The sequence below is a fragment of the Oncorhynchus gorbuscha genome, linkage group LG10, assembly GCF_021184085.1.
Source record: "Oncorhynchus gorbuscha isolate QuinsamMale2020 ecotype Even-year linkage group LG10, OgorEven_v1.0, whole genome shotgun sequence".
Taxonomy (NCBI): Eukaryota; Metazoa; Chordata; class Actinopteri; order Salmoniformes; family Salmonidae; genus Oncorhynchus; species Oncorhynchus gorbuscha.
The window spans coordinates 7,955,494-7,979,702 of record NC_060182.1 but is presented as its reverse complement, the minus strand read 5'-3'; the positions used below and the strand labels follow the sequence as shown (position 1 = coordinate 7,979,702).

General features: G+C 45.1%; 9 non-coding genes across 9 annotated transcripts; all 9 read left to right on the top strand.

The window, feature by feature from the left end:
• Nucleotides 1-1,473: 1,473 nt before the first annotated feature.
• On the top strand, nucleotides 1,474-1,545 carry trnah-gug. Its single transcript has one exon. It is a non-coding gene; the product is annotated as a tRNA-His (tRNA).
• Nucleotides 1,546-6,190: 4,645 nt separating this feature from the next.
• Nucleotides 6,191-6,262, top strand: trnah-gug. Its single transcript has one exon. It is a non-coding gene; the product is annotated as a tRNA-His (tRNA).
• Nucleotides 6,263-8,526: 2,264 nt separating this feature from the next.
• On the top strand, nucleotides 8,527-8,598 carry trnah-gug. Its single transcript has one exon. It is a non-coding gene; the product is annotated as a tRNA-His (tRNA).
• Nucleotides 8,599-10,881: 2,283 nt separating this feature from the next.
• On the top strand, nucleotides 10,882-10,953 carry trnah-gug. The gene has a single exon. It is a non-coding gene; the product is annotated as a tRNA-His (tRNA).
• A 2,292-nt stretch (nucleotides 10,954-13,245) lies between these two features.
• On the top strand, nucleotides 13,246-13,317 carry trnah-gug. Its single transcript has one exon. It is a non-coding gene; the product is annotated as a tRNA-His (tRNA).
• Nucleotides 13,318-15,608: 2,291 nt separating this feature from the next.
• trnah-gug lies at nucleotides 15,609-15,680 on the top strand. Its single transcript has one exon. It is a non-coding gene; the product is annotated as a tRNA-His (tRNA).
• Nucleotides 15,681-17,966: 2,286 nt separating this feature from the next.
• Nucleotides 17,967-18,038, top strand: trnah-gug. The gene has a single exon. It is a non-coding gene; the product is annotated as a tRNA-His (tRNA).
• Nucleotides 18,039-20,315: 2,277 nt separating this feature from the next.
• On the top strand, nucleotides 20,316-20,387 carry trnah-gug. The gene has a single exon. It is a non-coding gene; the product is annotated as a tRNA-His (tRNA).
• A 2,271-nt stretch (nucleotides 20,388-22,658) lies between these two features.
• On the top strand, nucleotides 22,659-22,730 carry trnah-gug. The gene has a single exon. It is a non-coding gene; the product is annotated as a tRNA-His (tRNA).
• Nucleotides 22,731-24,209: the final 1,479 nt, after the last annotated feature.

Below are 24,209 nucleotides of genomic sequence, written 5' to 3'. Positions count from 1 at the left end.
TCTGTGGCTTCTACCGATCCCGAGGGGATCCTTCCTGTTGGGCGTGTTGTCGGGTTGACTGTCTGGGGAATTGAGAGACAGGTTAAGCAAGCACTCACTCACACTCCGTCGCCGCGCGCTTGTCCTAGTAACCTTCTTTTCGTTCCTGTCTCTACTCGTCTGGCTGTTCTTCAGTGGGCGCACTCTGCCAAGTTAGCTGGCCACCCCGGCGTTCGGGGTACGCTTGCTTCTATTCGCCAGCGGTTTTGGTGGCCTACTCAGGAGCGTGACACTCGCCGTTTCGTGGCTGCTTGTTCGGACTGCGCGCAGAATAAGTCTGGTAACTTTTTTTCTGCTTCTGCTCCTGGTATTGCTGGGTCTCAGTCTGTTCCCTGCCACCGCATCTCTCCTGGTCTTGTTCCTGCCCTTGCTGTGTCTCAGTCTGTCCCTAGTTGTTACTCTCCTGGCCTGTTTGGTCCTGTTGGCTCTAAAGCTTTCAGTTCTCTACCCGTGTCTCATTTTTTTTAGAGTAGTACCCTAGTTTCCCTTTTCATCGTTTTCCGTTACGGTCCTGAGGAGAGGAGTTGGGTTCTTTCTCGGGACGTGCTGGACCGTTTGTGATCTATGATTTCCTCCGTTGCCGCCAGTGTTCCTCCTCGAGTGCGCCAGGAGGCGCTCGGTGAGTGGGGGGGTACTGTCATGTTTTGTCTCATATTGTCTTGTCATTATGCTTTCCCTTCTGTTCGTTTCCCCCTGCTGGTCTTATTAGGTTCGTTCCTTTTTTCTCTCTCCCTCCCTCTCTCTCCTCTCTCTATCGTTCCGTTCCTGCTCCCAGCTGTTCCTCATTCTCCTACTCAATCATTTAGTCTTTTCACACCTGTTCCCTATCTTGTCCTCTGATTAGAGTCCCTATTTCTCCCCTTGTTTTCCGTTTCTGTCCTGTCGGATCCTTGTTTGATGTTCGCTGTGCTGTGTCATTGTCTCGCCCTGTTGTGTCTTGTCACCTTCAGATGCTGCGTGCGAGCAGGTGCCTTAGTCTGCTTCGGTCGGTGCCTTCCCGAGGTAACCTGCAGTCAATGGTCGAGTCTCCAGTCTGTCCTCGTCACTACGAGTGGATTTAAGTTTTTTCATGTTTTGTTTTCTGCTCTGATTGTCCAGGAGTATTGCTTTTATCCTTTACTGGAATAAAGACTCTGTTTTCGCCAAGTTGCTTTTGGGTCCTCATTCACCGGCATAACAGTATGATCATGGCGAGTTACCAGGGCTTGTGGGAGACCCCTTGAGTGGAAAGCCAAAAGGTCAGCTGTGCCTGTCCTCGTCACTGCATGCTTGAATAACCCAATTTGTCCCACAGACACACAAGCACTAACTGTAATCTAACTGGCATCAAAGTGTAACGTTAGACTTTGGAATTTAACCACCTCAGCCACGTCACAGTGAAGGCCTGCTTGAGTAGATCGATTTCAACTCCACATATGCAAGCCCTGGTAGCTCGCCGTGATCGTATAGTGGTTAGTACTCTGCGTTGTGGCCGCAGCAACCCCGGTTCGAATCCGGGTCACGGCATTGAAATTCACAATGTCACGGCATAAGGGCTCTTTTTGAATTAGCAGAATGAACTTAACTGAATAAGTAGAGTGAATTTAGCAGAAATTGTGGAAAGGGTGCCACTTACCACTGGTGAATAAATAATTACTATACCTCTGTCGTTATAACATTAAATAAGCAGAGATTGATAACAGTGTAGGTTACCATACAATACATTTAGTTTCGTTGGCTACAGTTTAAAGGCAGAGTCACAAAGTGAACAGCTGTATCGGGTCAATTTTGACAACAACTAAGAGCATTGAAGCACAAAGCGAAAACTTCTCCGCCTCGTCCCAAAGTTATGCATAGGGCTGATACTCTGTGATAGTCTATCATTGTGCTCATCTGCAGAGCTGCTCATGGCGACATCATATGGCTGAGTCTCAGTTTAACTCATTCAAAAAGCGACCTCAAGCCGTGAATCGCATTGCCATGAGCAGTACTAACCATTATATGATCACGGCAAGCTACCGGGGCTTGTGTGTGAGGGGGAGATATTAGGCTACTCAAGCATGCCGTTGCCTTTATGTGGAAAATGTGGCTAAATACCATTGACTAGAGAGACTCAACAGTGTATTGTGTAGTAGAATAGAGTTAGTACTGACCCCTGTAGAGTATTGTGTGGTACAGTGGAATACAGTGCTCTGCTAGTGTAGAGTACGGTTCTGAAGTATCCTTGGAATAGGAACATGCCCTCCCTGGACAATGATTAGCATCCATGAGGGTGACGGTCAACCTCTCCTTGATTATATCATCCAGGGGCAACATATTGGGTTCCCCCAAACTCCAGCGGATGAATCTATCATTCTCTGACCTGAACACAGGGAAAAGAGAATGGAAAGATGGTGTGTTGGACCAGGTCTAGTTCAGGCCCACAGTATCGTCACTGTGCATATGGGACAGGAAGAACAGGCAAACATACTGACACTTCCTAACCTGCCAGAAGTCCACTGGCAGCAGAGTATAGGGTTAAGTTTACCATTCATTATTCTCAGCTCTGGAGAATCATCCTCGGAAAATGACGAGAAGAGAGAGCAATGTGCCATTCACTGAGGAGTGACTTCGTCTGGCCACTCCACCATAAAGGCCTGATTGGTGGAGTGCTGCAGAGATGGTTGTCCTTCTGGAAGGTTCTCCCAGCTCGTTCAGTGTGACAGGGTCTAGTTCTTCCAATTAAGCACCGCCACGTGCGGTCGTAGACCCCGACAATGTAAGAAATGTTTTGCCTTTATCGTGTAGTGTGGGGCCCGGTGACTGACCAATAGAAACTCGGCCAGCACTGAGTACACACACAAATTATGATTATTGTGAATATTCAGATTTATATAATAGTTTGATTTAAACGTCTACATGCTTTGCAAGAAGAACAATTTCCCTAATAATCCTGTTTACATTTTGATAAATGCAGATTTCGCCAATCAAAATAAACTTTCTACCACAGCGACCATGTTATTTTCGGGAAGCCTATATTATTTTTAGTTCGGACATATAAAGGTTTGCATGTGAAAAATATGGTACAAACATACCAAGACCTTCGTGAAGAGGGCACGACAATGCCTATTTCCCCTCAGGAGGCTGAAAATATTTGGCATTGGACCTCAGATCCTCAAATAATATCTAAAGCTGCACCATCCAGAGCATTTTGACTGGCTGCATCACCGCTTGGTATGGCAACTGCTCAGCATCCGACTGCAATTCGCTACAGAGGATAATGCTTACATCACTGAGGCCGAGCATCCTGCCATCCAGGATGTCTATACCAGGCGGTGTCAGAGGAAGGCCCAAAGAATTGTCAAAGACTCCAGCCACCTAAGTCATAGACTGTAGACCGGGATCTTTTATTTCAGCTCATGAAACATGGGACCAACACTTTACATGTCGTGTTAATATTTTAGATTACACAGTTAGTACTTTGAGTCATTCAAAAGGAGACTTTTTGCCGTAACATTGTGTATCAAAATGGCGTGACCCGGACTCTGCGGCCACAACACAGAGCACTAACCACTGTATGATCATGGAGAGTTACCAGGGCTTGTGGGAGACCCCTTGAGTGGAAAGCCAAAAGGTCAGCTGTGCCTGTCCTCGTCACTGCATGCTTGAATAACCCAATTTGTCCCACAGACACACAAGCACTAACTGTAATCTAACTGGCATCAAAGTGTAACGTTAGACTTTGGAATTTAACCACCTCAGCCACGTCACAGTGAAGGCCTGCTTGAGTAGATCAATTTCACCTCCACATATGCAAGCCCTGGTAGCTCGCCGTGATCGTATAGTGGTTAGTACTCTGCGTTGTGGCCGCTGCAACCCCGGTTCGAATCTGGGTCACGGCATTGAAATTCACAATGTCACGGCATAAGGGCTCTTTTTGAATTAGCAGAATGAACTAAACTGAATAAGTAGAGTGAATTTAGCAGAGATTGTGGAAAGGGTGCCACTTACCACTGGTGAATAAATAATTACTATACATCTGTCGTTAAATAAATAAGCAGAGATTGATAACAGTGTAGGTTACCATACAATACATTTAGTTTCGTTGGCTACAGTTTAAAGGCAGAGTCACAAAGTGAACAGCTGTATCGGGTCAATTTTGACAACAACTAAGAGCATTGAAGCACAAAGCGAAAACTTCTCCGCCTCGTCCCGAAGTTATGCATGGGCTGATACTCTGTGATAGTCTATCATTGTGCTCATCTGCAGAGCTGCTCATGGCGACATCATATGGCTGAGTCTCAGTTTAACTCATTCAAAAAGCGACCTCAAGCCGTGAATCGCATTGCCATGAGCAGTACTAACCATTATATGATCACGGCAAGCTACCGGGGCTTGTGTGTGAGGGGAGATATTAGGCTACTCAAGCATGCCGTTGCCTTTATGTGGAAAATGTGGCTAAATACCATTGTTGACTAGTTAGACTAGAGAGACTCAACAGTGTATTGTGTAGTAGAATAGAGTTAGTACTGACCCCTGTAGAGTATTGTGTGGTACAGTGGAATACAGTGCTCTGCTAGTGTAGAGTACGGTTCTGAAGTATCCTTGGAATAGGAACATGCCCTCCCCTGGACAATGATTAGCATCCATGAGGGTGACGGTCAACCTCTCCTTGATTATATCATCCAGGGGCAACATATTGGGTTCCCCCAAACTCCAGCGGATGAATCTATCATTCTCTGACCTGAACACAGGGAAAAGAGAATGGAAAGATGGGTGTGTTGGACCAGGTCTAGTTCAGGCCCACAGTATCGTCACTGTGCATATGGGACAGGAAGAACAGGCAAACATACTGACACTTCCTAACCTGCCAGAAGTCCACTGGCAGCAGAGTATAGGGTTAAGTTTACCATTCATTATTCTCAGCTCTGGAGAATCATCCTCGGAAAATGACGAGAAGAGAGAGCAATGTGCCATTCACTGAGGAGTGACTTCCGTCTGGCCACTCCACCATAAAGGCCTGATTGGTGGAGTGCTGCAGAGATGGTTGTCCTTCTGGAAGGTTCTCCCAGCTCGTTCAGTGTGACAGGGTCTAGTTCTTCCAATTAAGCACCGCCACGTGCGGCCGTAGACCCCGACAATGTAAGAAATGTTTTGCCTTTATCGTGTAGTGTGGGGCCCGGTGACTGACCAATAGAAACTCGGCCAGCACTGAGTACACACACAAATTATGATTATTGTGAATATTCAGATTTATATAATAGTTTGATTTAAACGTCTACATGCTTTGCAAGAAGAACAATTTCCCTAATAATCCTGTTTACATTTTGATAAATGCAGATTTCGCCAATCAAAATAAACTTTCTACCACAGCGACCATGTTATTTTCGGGAAGCCTATATTATTCTTAGTTCGGACATATAAAGGTTTGCATGTGAAAAATATGGTCCAAACATACCAAGACCTTCGTGAAGAGGGCACGACAATGCCTATTTCCCCTCAGGAGGCTGAAAATATTTGGCATTGGACCTCAGATCCTCAAATAATATCTAAAGCTGCACCATCCAGAGCATTTTGACTGGCTGCATCACCGCTTGGTATGGCAACTGCTCAGCATCCGACTGCAATTCGCAACAGAGCATAGTGCTTACATCACTGAGGCCGAGCTTCCTGCCATCCAGGACGTCTATACCAGGCGGTGTCAGAGGAAGGCCCAAAGAATTGTCAAAGACCCCAGCCACCTAAGTCATAGACTGTAGACCGGGATCTTTTATTTCAGCTCATGAAACATGGGACCAACACTTTACATGTTGTGTTAATATTTTAGATTACACAGTTAGTACTTTGAGTCATTCAAAAGGATACTTTTTGCCGTAACATTGTGTATCAAAATGGAGTGACCCGGACTCTGCGGCCACAACACAGAGCACTAACCACTGTATGATCATGGCGAGTTACCAGGGCTTGTGGGAGACCCCTTGAGTGGAAAGCCAAAAGGTCAGCTGTGCCTGTCCTTGTCACTGCATGCTTGAATAACCCAATTTGTCCCACAGACACACAAGCACTAACTGTAATCTAACTGGCATCAAAGTGTAACGTTATACTTTGGAATTTAACCACCTCAGGCACGTCACAGTGAAGGCCTGCTTGAGTAGATCAATTTCACCTCCGCACATGCAAGCCCTGGTAGCTCGCCGTGATCGTATAGTGGTTAGTACTCTGCGTTGTGGCCGCAGCAACCCCGGTTCGAATCCGGGTCACGGCATTGAAATTCACAATGTCATGGCATATGGGCTCTTTTTGAATTAGCAGAATGAACTAAACTGAATAAGTAGAGTGAATTTAGCAGAGATTGTGACCACTGGTGAATAAATAATTACTATACCTCTGTCGTTATAACATTAAATAAGCAGAGATTGATAACAGTGTAGGTTACCATACAATACATTTAGTTTCGTTGGCTACAGTTTAAAGGCAGAGTCACAAAGTGAACAGCTGTATCGGGTCAATTTTGACAACAACTAAGAGCATTGAAGCACAAAGCGAAAACTTCTCCGCCTCGTCCCGAAGTTATGCATGGGCTGATACTCTGTGATAGTCTATCATTGTGCTCATCTGCAGAGCTGCTCATGGCGACATCATATGGCTCAGTCTCAGTTTAACTCATTCAAAAAGCGACCTCAAGCCGTGAATCGCATTGCCATGAGCAGTACTAACCATTATATGATCACGGCAAGCTACCGGGGCTTGTGTGTGAGGGGGAGATATTAGGCTACTCAAGCATGCCGTTGCCTTTATGTGGAAAATGTGGCTAAATACGACTAGAGAGACTCAACAGTGTATTGTGTAGTAGAATAGAGTTAGTACTGACCCCTGTAGAGTATTGTGTGGTACAGTGGAATACAGTGCTCTGCTAGTGTAGAGTACGGTTCTGAAGTATCCTTGGAATAGGAACATGCCCTCCCCTGGACAATGATTAGCATCCATGAGGGTGACGGTCAACCTCTCCTTGATTATATCATCCAGGGGCAACATATTGGGTTCCCCAAACTCCAGCGGATGAATCTATCATTCTCTGACCTGAACACAGGGAAAAGAGAATGGAAAGATGGGTGTGTTGGACCAGGTCTAGTTCAGGCCCACAGTATCGTCACTGTGCATATGGGACAGGAAGAACAGGCAAACATACTGACACTTCCTAACCTGCCAGAAGTCCACTGGCAGCAGAGTATAGGGTTAAGTTTACCATTCATTATTCTCAGCTCTGGAGAATCATCCTCGGAAAATGACGAGAAGAGAGAGCAATGTGCCATTCACTGAGGAGTGACTTCCGTCTGGCCACTCCACCATAAAGGCCTGATTGGTGGAGTGCTGCAGAGATGGTTGTCCTTCTGGAAGGTTCTCCCAGCTCGTTCAGTGTGACAGGGTCTAGTTCTTCCAATTAAGCACCGCCACGTGCGGTCGTAGACCCCGACAATGTAAGAAATGTTTTGCCTTTATCGTGTAGTGTGGGGCCCGGTGACTGACCAATAGAAACTCGGCCAGCACTGAGTACACACACAAATTATGATTATTGTGAATATTCAGATTTATATAATAGTTTGATTTAAACGTCTACATGCTTTGCAAGAAGAACAATTTCCCTAATAATCCTGTTTACATTTTGATAAATGCAGATTTCGCCAATCAAAATAAACTTTCTACCACAGCGACCATGTTATTTTCGGGAAGCCTATATTATTTTTAGTTCTGACATATAAAGGTTTGCATGTGAAAAATATGGTCCAAACATACCAAGACCTTCGTGAAGAGGGCACGACAATGCCTATTTCCCCTCAGGAGGCTGAAAATATTTGGCATTGGACCTCAGATCCTCAAATAATATCTAAAGCTGCACCATCCAGAGCATTTTGACTGGCTGCATCACCGCTTGGTATGGCAACTGCTCAGCATCCGACTGCAATTCGCAACAGAGCATAGTGCTTACATCACTGAGGCCGAGCATCCTGCCATCCAGGACGTCTATACCAGGCGGTGTCAGAGGAAGGCCCAAAGAATTGTCAAAGACTCCAGCCACCTAAGTCATAGACTGTAGACCGGGATCTTTTATTTCAGCTCATGAAACATGGGACCAACACTTTACATGTTGTGTTAATATTTTAGATTACACAGTTAGTACTTTGAGTCATTCAAAAGGAGACTTTTTGCCGTAACATTGTGTATCAAAATGGCGTGACCCGGACTCTGCGGCCACAACACAGAGCACTAACCACTGTATGATCATGGCGAGTTACCAGGGCTTGTGGGAGACCCCTTGAGTGGAAAGCCAAAAGGTCAGCTGTGCCTGTCCTCGTCACTGCATGCTTGAATAACCCAATTTGTCCCACAGACAAACAAGCACTAACTGTAATCTAACTGGCATCAAAGTGTAATGTTAGACTTTGGAATTTAACCACCTCAGCCATGTCACAGTGAAGGCCTGCTTGAGTAGATCAATTTCAACTCCACATATGCAAGCCCTGGTAGCTCGCCGTGATCGTATAGTGGTTAGTACTCTGCGTTGTGGCCGCAGCAACCCCGGTTCGAATCCGGGTCACGGCATTGAAATTCACAATGTCACGGCATAAGGGCTCTTTTTGAATTAGCAGAATGAACTAAACTGAATAAGTAGAGTGAATTTAGCAGAGATTGTGGAAAGGGTGCCACTGACCACTGGTGAATAAATAATTACTATACATCTGTCGTTAAATAAGCAGAGATTGATAACAGTGTAGGTTACCATACAATACATTTAGTTTCGTTGGCTACAGTTTAAAGGCAGAGTCACAAAGTGAACAGCTGTATCGGGTCAATTTTGACAACAACTAAGAGCATTGAAGCACAAAGCGAAAACTTCTCCGCCTCGTCCCAAAGTTATGCATGGGCTGATACTCTGTGATAGTCTATCATTGTGCTCATCTGCAGAGCTGCTCATGGCGACATCATATGGCTGAGTCTCAGTTTAACTCATTCAAAAAGCGACCTCAAGCCGTGAATCGCATTGCCATGAGCAGTACTAACCATTATATGATCACGGCAAGCTACCGGGGCTTGTGTGTGAGGGGGAGATATTAGGCTACTCAAGCATGCCGTTGCCTTTATGTGGAAAATGTGGCTAAATACCATTGTTGACTAGTTAGAGAGAGACTCAACAGTGTATTGTGTAGTAGAATAGAGTTAGTACTGACCCCTGTAGAGTATTGTGTGGTACAGTGGAATACAGTGCTCTGCTAGTGTAGAGTACGGTTCTGAAGTATCCTTGGAATAGGAACATGCCCTCCCTGGACAATGATTAGCATCCATGAGGGTGACGGTCAACCTCTCCTTGATTATATCATCCAGGGGCAACATATTGGGTTCCCCCAAACTCCAGCGGATGAATCTATCATTCTCTGACCTGAACACAGGGAAAAGAGAATGGAAAGATGGGTGTGTTGGACCAGGTCTAGTTCAGGCCCACAGTATCGTCACTGTGCATATGGGACAGGAAGAACAGGCAAACATACTGACACTTCCTAACCTGCCAGAAGTCCACTGGCAGCAGAGTATAGGGTTAAGTTTACCATTCATTATTCTCAGCTCTGGAGAATCATCCTCGGAAAATGACGAGAAGAGAGAGCAATGTGCCATTCACTGAGGAGTGACTTCCGTCTGGCCACTCCACCATAAAGGCCTGATTGGTGGAGTGCTGCAGAGATGGTTGTCCTTCTGGAAGGTTCTCCCAGCTCGTTCAGTGTGACAGGGTCTAGTTCTTCCAATTAAGCACCGCCACGTGCGGTCGTAGACCCCGACAATGTAAGAAATGTTTTGCCTTTATCGTGTAGTGTGGGGCCCGGTGACTGACCAATAGAAACTCGGCCAGCACTGAGTACACACACAAATTATGATTATTGTGAATATTCAGATTTATATAATAGTTTGATTTAAACGTCTACATGCTTTGCAAGAAGAACAATTTCCCTAATAATCCTGTTTACATTTTGATAAATGCAGATTTCGCCAATCAAAATAAACTTTCTACCACAGCGACCATGTTATTTTCGGGAAGCCTATATTATTTTTAGTTCTGACATATAAAGGTTTGCATGTGAAAAATATGGTCCAAACATACCAAGACCTTCGTGAAGAGGGCACGACAATGCCTATTTCCCCTCAGGAGGCTGAAAATATTTGGCATTGGACCTCAGATCCTCAAATAATATCTAAAGCTGCACCATCCAGAGCATTTTGACTGGCTGCATCACCGCTTGGTATGGCAACTGCTCAGCATCCGACTGCAATTCGCAACAGAGCATAGTGCTTACATCACGGAGGCCGAGCTTCCTGCCATCCAGGATGTCTATACCAGGCGGTGTCAGAGGAAGGCCCAAAGAATTGTCAAAGACTCCAGCCACCTAAGTCATAGACTGTAGACCGGGATCTTTTATTTCAGCTCATGAAACATGGGACCAACACTTTACATGTTGTGTTAATATTTTAGATTACACAGTTAGTACTTTGAGTCATTCAAAAGGAGACTTTTGCCGTAACATTGTGTATCAAAATGGCGTGACCCGGACTCTGCGGCCACAACACAGAGCACTAACCACTGTATGATCATGGCGAGTTACCAGGGCTTGTGGGAGACCCCTTGAGTGGAAAGCCAAAAGGTCAGCTGTGCCTGTCCTCGTCACTGCATGCTTGAATAACCCAATTTGTCCCACAGACACACAAGCACTAACTGTAATCTAACTGGCATCAAAGTGTAACGTTAGACTTTGGAATTTAACCACCTCAGCCACGTCACAGTGAAGGCCTGCTTGAGTAGATCAATTTCAACTCCACATATGCAAGCCCTGGTAGCTCGCCGTGATCGTATAGTGGTTAGTACTCTGCGTTGTGGCCGCAGCAACCCCGGTTCGAATCCGGGTCACGGCATTGAAATTCACAATGTCACGGCATAAGGGCTCTTTTTGAATTAGCAGAATGAACTAAACTGAATAAGTAGAGTGAATTTAGCAGAGATTGTGGAAAGGGTGCCACTGACCACTGGTGAATAAATAATTACTATACCTCTGTCGTTATAACATTAAATAAGCAGAGATTGATAACAGTGTAGGTTACCATACAATACATTTAGTTTCGTTGGCTACAGTTTAAAGGCAGAGTCACAAAGTGAACAGCTGTATCGGGTCAATTTTGACAACAACTAAGAGCATTGAAGCACAAAGCGAAAACTTCTCCGCCTCGTCCCGAAGTTATGCATGGGCTGATACTCTGTGATAGTCTATCATTGTGCTCATCTGCAGAGCTGCTCATGGCGACATCATATGGCTGAGTCTCAGTTTAACTCATTCAAAAAGCGACCTCAAGCCGTGAATCGCATTGCCATGAGCAGTACTAACCATTATATGATCACGGCAAGCTACCGGGGCTTGTGTGTGAGGGGGAGATATTAGGCTACTCAAGCATGCCGTTGCCTTTATGTGGAAAATGTGGCTAAATACCATTGTTGACTAGACTAGAGAGACTCAACAGTGTATTGTGTAGTAGAATAGAGTTAGTACTGACCCCTGTAGAGTATTGTGTGGTACAGTGGAATACAGTGCTCTGCTAGTGTAGAGTACGGTTCTGAAGTATCCTTGGAATAGGAACATGCCCTCCCCTGGACAATGATTAGCATCCATGAGGGTGACGGTCAACCTCTCCTTGATTATATCATCCAGGGGCAACATATTGGGTTCCCCCAAACTCCAGCGGATGAATCTATCATTCTCTGACCTGAACACAGGGAAAAGAGAATGGAAAGATGGGTGTGTTGGACCAGGTCTAGTTCAGGCCCACAGTATCGTCACTGTGCATATGGGACAGGAAGAACAGGCAAACATACTGACACTTCCTAACCTGCCAGAAGTCCACTGGCAGCAGAGTATAGGGTTAAGTTTACCATTCATTATTCTCAGCTCTGGAGAATCATCCTCGGAAAATGACGAGAAGAGAGAGCAATGTGCCATTCACTGAGGAGTGACTTCCGTCTGGCCACTCCACCATAAAGGCCTGATTGGTGGAGTGCTGCAGAGATGGTTGTCCTTCTGGAAGGTTCTCCCAGCTCGTTCAGTGTGACAGGGTCTAGTTCTTCCAATTAAGCACCGCCACGTGCGGTCGTAGACCCCGACAATGTAAGAAATGTTTTGCCTTTATCGTGTAGTGTGGGGCCCGGTGACTGACCAATAGAAACTCGGCCAGCACTGAGTACACACACAAATTATGATTATTGTGAATATTCAGATTTATATAATAGTTTGATTTAAACGTCTACATGCTTTGCAAGAAGAACAATTTCCCTAATAATCCTGTTTACATTTTGATAAATGCAGATTTCGCCAATCAAAATAAACTTTCTACCACAGCGACCATGTTATTTTCGGGAAGCCTATATTATTCTTAGTTCGGACATATAAAGGTTTGCATGTGAAAAATATGGTCCAAACATACCAAGACCTTCGTGAAGAGGGCACGACAATGCCTATTTCCCCTCAGGAGGCTGAAAATATTTGGCATTGGACCTCAGATCCTCAAATAATATCTAAAGCTGCACCATCCAGAGCATTTTGACTGGCTGCATCACCGCTTGGTATGGCAACTGCTCAGCATCCGACTGCAATTCGCAACAGAGCATAGTGCTTACATCACTGAGGCCGAGCATCCTGCCATCCAGGACGTCTATACCAGGCGGTGTCAGAGGAAGGCCCAAAGAATTGTCAAAGACTCCAGCCACCTAAGTCATAGACTGTAGACCGGGATCTTTTATTTCAGCTCATGAAACATGGGACCAACACTTTACATGTTGTGTTAATATTTTAGATTACACAGTTAGTACTTTGAGTCATTCAAAAGGATACTTTTTGCCGTAACATTGTGTATCAAAATGGCGTGACCCGGACTCTGCGGCCACAACACAGAGCACTAACCACTGTATGATCATGGCGAGTTACCAGGGCTTGTGGGAGACCCCTTGAGTGGAAAGCCAAAAGGTCAGCTGTGCCTGTCCTCGTCACTGCATGCTTGAATAACCCAATTTGTCCCACAGACAAACAAGCACTAACTGTAATCTAACTGGCATCAAAGTGTAATGTTAGACTTTGGAATTTAACCACCTCAGGCACGTCACAGTGAAGGCCTGCTTGAGTAGATCAATTTCACCTCCACATATGCAAGCCCTGGTAGCTCGCCGTGATCGTATAGTGGTTAGTACTCTGCGTTGTGGCCGCAGCAACCCCGGTTCGAATCCGGGTCACGGCATTGAAATTCACAATGTCACGGCATAAGGGCTCTTTTTGAATTAGCAGAATGCACTAAACTGAATAAGTAGAGTGAATTTAGCAGAGATTGTGGAAAGGGTGCCACTGACCACTGGTGAATAAATAATTACTATACATCTGTCGTTAAATAAATAAGCAGAGATTGATAACAGTGTAGGTTACCATACAATACATTTAGTTTCGTTGGCTACAGTTTAAAGGCAGAGTCACAAAGTGAACAGCTGTATCGGGTCAATTTTGACAACAACTAAGAGCATTGAAGCACAAAGCGAAAACTTCTCCGCCTCGTCCCAAAGTTATGCATGGGCTGATACTCTGTGATAGTCTATCATTGTGCTCATCTGCAGAGCTGCTCATGGCGACATCATATGGCTCAGTCTCAGTTTAACTCATTCAAAAAGCGACCTCAAGCCGTGAATCGCATTGCCATGAGCAGTACTAACCATTATATGATCACGGCAAGCTACCGGGGCTTGTGTGTGAGGGGGAGATATTAGGCTACTCAAGCATGCCGTTGCCTTTATGTGGAAAATGTGGCTAAATACCATTGTTGACTAGTTAGACTAGAGAGACTCAACAGTGTATTGTGTAGTAGAATAGAGTTAGTACTGACCCCTGTAGAGTATTGTGTGGTACAGTGGAATACAGTGCTCTGCTAGTGTAGAGTACGGTTCTGAAGTATCCTTGGAATAGGAACATGCCCTCCCCTGGACAATGATTAGCATCCATGAGGGTGACGGTCAACCTCTCCTTGATTATATCATCCAGGGGCAACATATTGGGTTCCCCAAACTCCAGCGGATGAATCTATCATTCTCTGACCTGAACACAGGGAAAAGAGAATGGAAAGATGGGTGTGTTGGACCAGGTCTAGTTCAGGCCCACAGTATCGTCACTGTGCATATGGGACAGGAAGAACAGGCAAACATACTGACACTTCCTAACCTGCCAGAAGTCCACTGGCAGCAGAGTATAGGGTTAAGTTTACCATTCATTATTCTCAGCTCTGGAGAATCATCCTCGGAAAATGACGAGAAGAGAGAGCAATGTGCCATTCACTGAGGAGTGACTTCCGTCTGGCCACTCCACCATAAAGGCCTGATTGGTGGAGTGCTGCAGAGATGGTTGTCCTTCTGGAAGGTTCTCCCAGCTCGTTCAGTGTGACAGGGTCTAGTTCTTCCAATTAAGCACCGCCACGTGCGGTCGTAGACCCCGACAATGTAAGAAATGTTTTGCCTTTATCGTGTAGTGTGGGGCCCGGTGACTGACCAATAGAAACTCGGCCAGCACTGAGTACACACACAAATTATGATTATTGTGAATATTCAGATTTATATAATAGTTTGATTTAAACGTCTACATGCTTTGCAAGAAGAACAATTTCCCTAATAATCCTGTTTACATTTTGATAAATGCAGATTTCGCCAATCAAAATAAACTTTCTACCACAGCGACCATGTTATTTTCGGGAAGCCTATATTATTCTTAGTTCGGACATATAAAGGTTTGCATGTGAAAAATATGGTCCAAACATACCAAGACCTTCGTGAAGAGGGCACGACAATGCCTATTTCCCCTCAGGAGGCTGAAAATATTTGGCATTGGACCTCAGATCCTCAAATAATATCTAAAGCTGCACCATCCAGAGCATTTTGACTGGCTGCATCACCGCTTGGTATGGCAACTGCTCAGCATCCGACTGCAATTCGCAACAGAGGATAATGCTTACATCACTGAGGCCGAGCATCCTGCCATCCAGGACGTCTATACCAGGCGGTGTCAGAGGAAGGCCCAAAGAATTGTCAAAGACTCCAGCCACCTAAGTCATAGACTGTAGACCGGGATCTTTTATTTCAGCTCATGAAACATGGGACCAACACTTTACATGTCGTGTTAATATTTTAGATTACACAGTTAGTACTTTGAGTCATTCAAAAGGAGACTTTTTGCCGTAACATTGTGTATCAAAATGGCGTGACCCGGACTCTGCGGCCACAACACAGAGCACTAACCACTGTATGATCATGGCGAGTTACCAGGGCTTGTGGGAGACCCCTTGAGTGGAAAGCCAAAAGGTCAGCTGTGCCTGTCCTCGTCACTGCATGCTTGAATAACCCAATTTGTCCCACAGACAAACAAGCACTAACTGTAATCTAACTGGCATCAAAGTGTAACGTTAGACTTTGGAATTTAACCACCTCAGGCACGTCACAGTGAAGGCCTGCTTGAGTAGATCGATTTCACCTCCACATATGCAAGCCCTGGTAGCTCGCCGTGATCGTATAGTGGTTAGTACTCTGCGTTGTGGCCGCAGCAACCCCGGTTCGAATCCGGGTCACGGCATTGAAATTCACAATGTCACGGCATATGGGCTCTTTTTGAATTAGCAGAATGCACTAAACTGAATAAGTAGAGTGAATTTAGCAGAGATTGTGGAAAGGGTGCCACTGACCACTGGTGAATAAATAATTACTATACATCTGTCGTTAAATAAGCAGAGATTGATAACAGTGTAGGTTACCATACAATACATTTAGTTTCGTTGGCTACAGTTTAAAGGCAGAGTCACAAAGTGAACAGCTGTATCGGGTCAATTTTGACAACAACTAAGAGCATTGAAGCACAAAGCGAAAACTTCTCCGCCTCGTCCCAAAGTTATGCATGGGCTGATACTCTGTGATAGTCTATCATTGTGCTCATCTGCAGAGCTGCTCATGGCGACATCATATGGCTGAGTCTCAGTTTAACTCATTCAAAAAGCGACCTCAAGCCGTGAATCGCATTGCCATGAGCAGTACTAACCATTATATGATCACGGCAAGCTACCGGGGCTTGTGTGTGAGGGGGAGATATTAGGCTACTCAAGCATGCCGTTGCCTTTATGTGGAAAATGTGGCTAAATACCATTGTTGACTAGTTAGACTAGAGAGACTCAACAGTGTATTGTGTAGTAGAATAGAGTTAGTACTGACCCCTGTAGAGTATTGTGTGGTACAGTGGAATACAGTGCTCTGCTAGTGTAGAGTACGGTTCTGAAGTATCCTTGGAATAGGAACATGCCCTCCCCTGGACAATGATTAGCATCCATGAGGGTGACGGTCAACCTCTCCTTGATTATATCATCCAGGGGCAACATATTGGGTTCCCCAAACTCCAGCGGATGAATCTATCATTCTCTGACCTGAACACAGGGAAAAGAGAATGGAAAGATGGGTGTGTTGGACCAGGTCTAGTTCAGGCCCACAGTATCGTCACTGTGCATATGGGACAGGAAGAACAGGCAAACATACTGACACTTCCTAACCTGCCAGAAGTCCACTGGCAGCAGAGTATAGGGTTAAGTTTACCATTCATTATTCTCAGCTCTGGAGAATCATCCTCGGAAAATGACGAGAAGAGAGAGCAATGTGCCATTCACTGAGGAGTGACTTCCGTCTGGCCACTCCACCATAAAGGCCTGATTGGTGGAGTGCTGCAGAGATGGTTGTCCTTCTGGAAGGTTCTCCCAGCTCGTTCAGTGTGACAGGGTCTAGTTCTTCCAATTAAGCACCGCCACGTGCGGTCGTAGACCCCGACAATGTAAGAAATGTTTTGCCTTTATCGTGTAGTGTGGGGCCCGGTGACTGACCAATAGAAACTCGGCCAGCACTGAGTACACACACAAATTATGATTATTGTGAATATTCAGATTTATATAATAGTTTGATTTAAACGTCTACATGCTTTGCAAGAAGAACAATTTCCCTAATAATCCTGTTTACATTTTGATAAATGCAGATTTCGCCAATCAAAATAAACTTTCTACCACAGCGACCATGTTATTTTCGGGAAGCCTATATTATTCTTAGTTCTGACATATAAAGGTTTGCATGTGAAAAATATGGTCCAAACATACCAAGACCTTCGTGAAGAGGGCACGACAATGCCTATTTCCCCTCAGGAGGCTGAAAATATTTGGCATTGGACCTCAGATCCTCAAATAATATCTAAAGCTGCACCATCCAGAGCATTTTGACTGGCTGCATCACCGCTTGGTATGGCAACTGCTCAGCATCCGACTGCAATTCGCAACAGAGCATAGTGCTTACATCACTGAGGCCGAGCATCCTGCCATCCAGGATGTCTATACCAGGCGGTGTCAGAGGAAGGCCCAAAGAATTGTCAAAGACTCCAGCCACCTAAGTCATAGACTGTAGACCGGGATCTTTTATTTCAGCTCATGAAACATGGGACCAACACTTTACATGTTGTGTTAATATTTTAGATTACACAGTTAGTACTTTGAGTCATTCAAAAGGAGACTTTTGCCGTAACATTGTGTATCAAAATGGCGTGACCCGGACTCTGCGGCCACAACACAGAGCACTAACCACTGTATGATCATGGAGAGTTACCAGGGCTTGTGGGAGACCCCTTGAGTGGAAAGCCAAAAGGTCAGCTGTGCCTGTCATCGTCACTGCATGCTTGAATAACCCAATTTGTCCCACAGACACACAAGCACTAACTGTAATCTAACTGGCATCAAAGTGTAACGTTAGACTTTGGAATTTAACCACCTCAGCCACGTCACAGTGAAGGCCTGCTTGAGTAGATCAATTTCAACTCCACATATGCAAGCCCTGGTAGCTCGCCGTGATCGTATAGTGGTTAGTACTCTGCGTTGTGGCCGCAGCAACCCCGGTTCGAATCCGGGTCACGGCATTGAAATTCACAATGTCACGCCATAAGGGCTCTTTTTGAATTAGCAGAATGAACTAAACTGAATAAGTAGAGTGAATTTAGCAGAAATTGTGGAAAGGGTGCCACTTACCACTGGTGAATAAATAATTACTATACCTCTGTCGTTAAACATTAAATAAGCAGAGATTGATAACAGTGTAGGTTACCATACAATACATTTAGTTTCGTTGGCTACAGTTTAAAGGCAGAGTCACAAAGTGAACAGCTGTATCGGGTCAATTTTGACAACAACTAAGAGCATTGAAGCACAAAGCGAAAACTTCTCCGCCTCGTCCCAAAGTTATGCATGGGCTGATACTCTGTGATAGTCTATCATTGTGCTCATCTGCAGAGCTGCTCATGGCGACATCATATGGCTGAGTCTCAGTTTAACTCATTCAAAAAGCGACCTCAAGCCGTGAATCGCATTGCCATGAGCAGTACTAACCATTATATGATCACGGCAAGCTACCGGGGCTTGTGTGTGAGGGGGAGATATTAGGCTACTCAAGCATGCCGTTGCCTTTATGTGGAAAATGTGGCTAAATACGACTAGAGAGACTCAACAGTGTATTGTGTAGTAGAATAGAGTTAGTACTGACCCCTGTAGAGTATTGTGTGGTACAGTGGAATACAGTGCTCTGCTAGTGTAGAGTACGGTTCTGAAGTATCCTTGGAATAGGAACATGCCCTCCCCTGGACAATGATTAGCATCCATGAGGGTGACGGTCAACCTCTCCTTGATTATATCATCCAGGGGCAACATATTGGGTTCCCCAAACTCCAGCGGATGAATCTATCATTCTCTGACCTGAACACAGGGAAAAGAGAATGGAAAGATGGGTGTGTTGGACCAGGTCTAGTTCAGGCCCACAGTATCGTCACTGTGCATATGGGACAGGAAGAACAGGCAAACATACTGACACTTCCTAACCTGCCAGAAGTCCACTGGCAGCAGAGTATAGGGTTAAGTTTACCATTCATTATTCTCAGCTCTGGAGAATCATCCTCGGAAAATGACGAGAAGAGAGAGCAATGTGCCATTCACTGAGGAGTGACTTCCGTCTGGCCACTCCACCATAAAGGCCTGATTGGTGGAGTGCTGCAGAGATGGTTGTCCTTCTGGAAGGTTCTCCCAGCTCGTTCAGTGTGACAGGGTCTAGTTCTTCCAATTAAGCACCGCCACGTGCGGTCGTAGACCCGACAATGTAAGAAATGTTTTGCCTTTATCGTGTAGTGTGGGGCCCGGTGACTGACCAATAGAAACTCGGCCAGCACTGAGTACACACACAAATTATGATTATTGTGAATATTCAGATTTATATAATAGTTTGATTTAAACGTCTACATGCTTTGCAAGAAGAACAATTTCCCTAATAATCCTGTTTACATTTTGATAAATGCAGATTTCGCCAATCAAAATAAACTTTCTACCACAGCGACCATGTTATTTTCGGGAAGCCTATATTATTCTTAGTTCGGACATATAAAGGTTTGCATGTGAAAAATATGGTCCAAACATACCAAGACCTTCGTGAAGAGGGCACGACAATGCCTATTTCACCTCAGGAGGCTGAAAATAGTTGGCATTGGACCTCAGATCCTCAAATAATATCTAAAGCTGCACCATCCAGAGCATTTTGACTGGCTGCATCACCGCTTGGTATGGCAACTGCTCAGCATCCGACTGCAATTCGCAACAGAGCATAGTGCTTACATCACGGAGGCCGAGCTTCCTGCCATCCAGGATGTCTATACCAGGCGGTGTCAGAGGAAGGCCCAAAGAATTGTCAAAGACTCCAGCCACCTAAGTCATAGACTGTAGACCGGGATCTTTTATTTCAGCTCATGAAACATGGGACCAACACTTTACATGTTGTGTTAATATTTTAGATTACACAGTTAGTACTTTGAGTCATTCAAAAGGAGACTTTTTGCCGTAACATTGTGTATCAAAATGGCGTGACCCGGACTCTGCGGCCACAACACAGAGCACTAACCACTGTATGATCATGGCGAGTTACCAGGGCTTGTGGGAGACCCCTTGAGTGGAAAGCCAAAAGGTCAGCTGTGCCTGTCCTCGTCACTGCATGCTTGAATAACCCAATTTGTCCCACAGACACACAAGCACTAACTGTAATCTAACTGGCATCAAAGTGTAACGTTAGACTTTGGAATTTAACCACCTCAGCCACGTCACAGTGAAGGCCTGCTTGAGTAGATCAATTTCACCTCCACATATGCAAGCCCTGGTAGCTCGCCGTGATCGTATAGTGGTTAGTACTCTGCGTTGTGGCCGCAGCAACCCCGGTTCGAATCCGGGTCACGGCATTGAAATTCACAATGTCACGGCATAAGGGCTCTTTTTGAATTAGCAGAATGAACTAAACTGAATAAGTAGAGTGAATTTAGCAGAGATTGTGGAAAGGGTGCCACTTACCACTGGTGAATAAATAATTACTATACATCTGTCGTTAAATAAGCAGAGATTGATAACAGTGTAGGTTACCATACAATACATTTAGTTTCGTTGGCTACAGTTTAAAGGCAGAGTCACAAAGTGAACAGCTGTATCGGGTCAATTTTGACAACAACTAAGAGCATTGAAGCACAAAGCGAAAACTTCTCCGCCTCGTCCCAAAGTTATGCATGGGCTGATACTCTGTGATAGTCTATCATTGTGCTCATCTGCAGAGCTGCTCATGGCGACATCATATGGCTGAGTCTCAGTTTAACTCATTCAAAAAGCGACCTCAAGCCGTGAATCGCATTGCCATGAGCAGTACTAACCATTATATGATCACGGCAAGCTACCGGGGCTTGTGTGTGAGGGGGAGATATTAGGCTACTCAAGCATGCCGTTGCCTTTATGTGGAAAATGTGGCTAAATACGACTAGAGAGACTCAACAGTGTATTGTGTAGTAGAATAGAGTTAGTACTGACCCTGTAGAGTATTGTGTGGTACAGTGGAATACAGTGCTCTGCTAGTGTAGAGTACGGTTCTGAAGTATCCTTGGAATAGGAACATGCCCTCCCCTGGACAATGATTAGCATCCATGAGGGTGACGGTCAACCTCTCCTTGATTATATCATCCAGGGGCAACATATTGGGTTCCCCCAAACTCCAGCGGATGAATCTATCATTCTCTGACCTGAACACAGGGAAAAGAGAATGGAAAGATGGGTGTGTTGGACCAGGTCTAGTTCAGGCCCACAGTATCGTCACTGTGCATATGGGACAGGAAGAACAGGCAAACATACTGACACTTCCTAACCTGCCAGAAGTCCACTGGCAGCAGAGTATAGGGTTAAGTTTACCATTCATTATTCTCAGCTCTGGAGAATCATCCTCGGAAAATGACGAGAAGAGAGAGCAATGTGCCATTCACTGAGGAGTGACTTCCGTCTGGCCACTCCACCATAAAGGCCTGATTGGTGGAGTGCTGCAGAGATGGTTGTCCTTCTGGAAGGTTCTCCCAGCTCGTTCAGTGTGACAGGGTCTAGTTCTTCCAATTAAGCACCGCCACGTGCGGTCGTAGACCCCGACAATGTAAGAAATGTTTTGCCTTTATCGTGTAGTGTGGGGCCCGGTGACTGACCAATAGAAACTCGGCCAGCACTGAGTACACACACAAATTATGATTATTGTGAATATTCAGATTTATATAATAGTTTGATTTAAACGTCTACATGCTTTGCAAGAAGAACAATTTCCCTAATAATCCTGTTTACATTTTGATAAATGCAGATTTCGCCAATCAAAATAAACTTTCTACCACAGCGACCATGTTATTTTCGGGAAGCCTATATTATTCTTAGTTCGGACATATAAAGGTTTGCATGTGAAAAATATGGTCCAAACATACCAAGACCTTCGTGAAGAGGGCACGACAATGCCTATTTCCCCTCAGGAGGCTGAAAATATTTGGCATTGGACCTCAGATCCTCAAATAATATCTAAAGCTGCACCATCCAGAGCATTTTGACTGGCTGCATCACCGCTTGGTATGGCAACTGCTCAGCATCCGACTGCAATTCGCAACAGAGCATAGTGCTTACATCACTGAGGCCGAGCATCCTGCCATCCAGGACGTCTATACCAGGCGGTGTCAGAGGAAGGCCCAAAGAATTGTCAAAGACTCCAGCCACCTAAGTCATAGACTGTAGACCGGGATCTTTTATTTCAGCTCATGAAACATGGGACCAACACTTTACATGTCGTGTTAATATTTTAGATTACACAGTTAGTACTTTGAGTCATTCAAAAGGAGACTTTTTGCCGTAACATTGTGTATCAAAATGGCGTGACCCGGACTCTGCGGCCACAACACAGAGCACTAACCACTGTATGATCATGGCGAGTTACCAGGGCTTGTGGGAGACCCCTTGAGTGGAAAGCCAAAAGGTCAGCTGTGCCTGTCCTCGTCACTGCATGCTTGAATAACCCAATTTGTCCCACAGACACACAAGCACTAACTGTAATCTAACTGGCATCAAAGTGTAACGTTAGACTTTGGAATTTAACCACCTCAGCCACGTCACAGTGAAGGCCTGCTTGAGTAGATCAATTTCAACTCCACATATGCAAGCCCTGGTAGCTCGCCGTGATCGTATAGTGGTTAGTACTCTGCGTTGTGGCCGCAGCAACCCCGGTTCGAATCCGGGTCACGGCATTGAAATTCACAATGTCACGGCATATGGGCTCTTTTTGAATTAGCAGAATGAACTAAACTGAATAAGTAGAGTGAATTTAGCAGAGATTGTGGAAAGGGTGCCACTTACCACTGGTGAATAAATAATTACTATACATCTGTCGTTAAATAAGCAGAGATTGATAACAGTGTAGGTTACCATACAATACATTTAGTTTCGTTGGCTACAGTTTAAAGGCAGAGTCACAAAGTGAACAGCTGTATCGGGTCAATTTTGACAACAACTAAGAGCATTGAAGCACAAAGCGAAAACTTCTCCGCCTCGTCCCAAAGTTATGCATGGGCTGATACTCTGTGATAGTCTATCATTGTGCTCATCTGCAGAGCTGCTCATGGCGACATCATATGGCTGAGTCTCAGTTTAACTCATTCAAAAAGCGACCTCAAGCCGTGAATCGCATTGCCATGAGCAGTACTAACCATTATATGATCACGGCAAGCTACCGGGGCTTGTGTGTGAGGGGGAGATATTAGGCTACTCAAGCATGCCGTTGCCTTTATGTGGAAAATGTGGCTAAATACCATTGACTAGAGAGACTCAACAGTGTATTGTGTAGTAGAATAGAGTTAGTACTGACCCCTGTAGAGTATTGTGTGGTACAGTGGAATACAGTGCTCTGCTAGTGTAGAGTACGGTTCTGAAGTATCCTTGGAATAGGAACATGCCCTCCCCTGGACAATGATTAGCATCCATGAGGGTGACGGTCAACCTCTCCTTGATTATATCATCCAGGGGCAACATATTGGGTTCCCCCAAACTCCAGCGGATGAATCTATCATTCTCTGACCTGAACACAGGGAAAAGAGAATGGAAAGATGGGTGTGTTGGACCAGGTCTAGTTCAGGCCCACAGTATCGTCACTGTGCATATGGGACAGGAAGAACAGGCAAACATACTGACACTTCCTAACCTGCCAGAAGTCCACTGGCAGCAGAGTATAGGGTTAAGTTTACCATTCATTATTCTCAGCTCTGGAGAATCATCCTCGGAAAATGATGAGAAGAGAGAGCAATGTGCCATTCACTGAGGAGTGACTTCCGTCTGGCCACTCCACCATAAAGGCCTGATTGGTGGAGTGCTGCAGAGATGGTTGTCCTTCTGGAAGGTTCTCCCAGCTCGTTCAGTGTGACAGGGTCTAGTTCTTCCAATTAAGCACCGCCACGTGCGGTCGTAGACCCCGACAATGTAAGAAATGTTTTGCCTTTATCGTGTAGTGTGGGGCCCGGTGACTGACCAATAGAAACTCGGCCAGCACTGAGTACACACACAAATTATGATTATTGTGAATATTCAGATTTATATAATAGTTTGATTTAAACGTCTACATGCTTTGCAAGAAGAACAATTTCCCTAATAATCCTGTTTACATTTTGATAAATGCAGATTTCGCCAATCAAAATAAACTTTCTACCACAGCGACCATGTTATTTTCGGGAAGC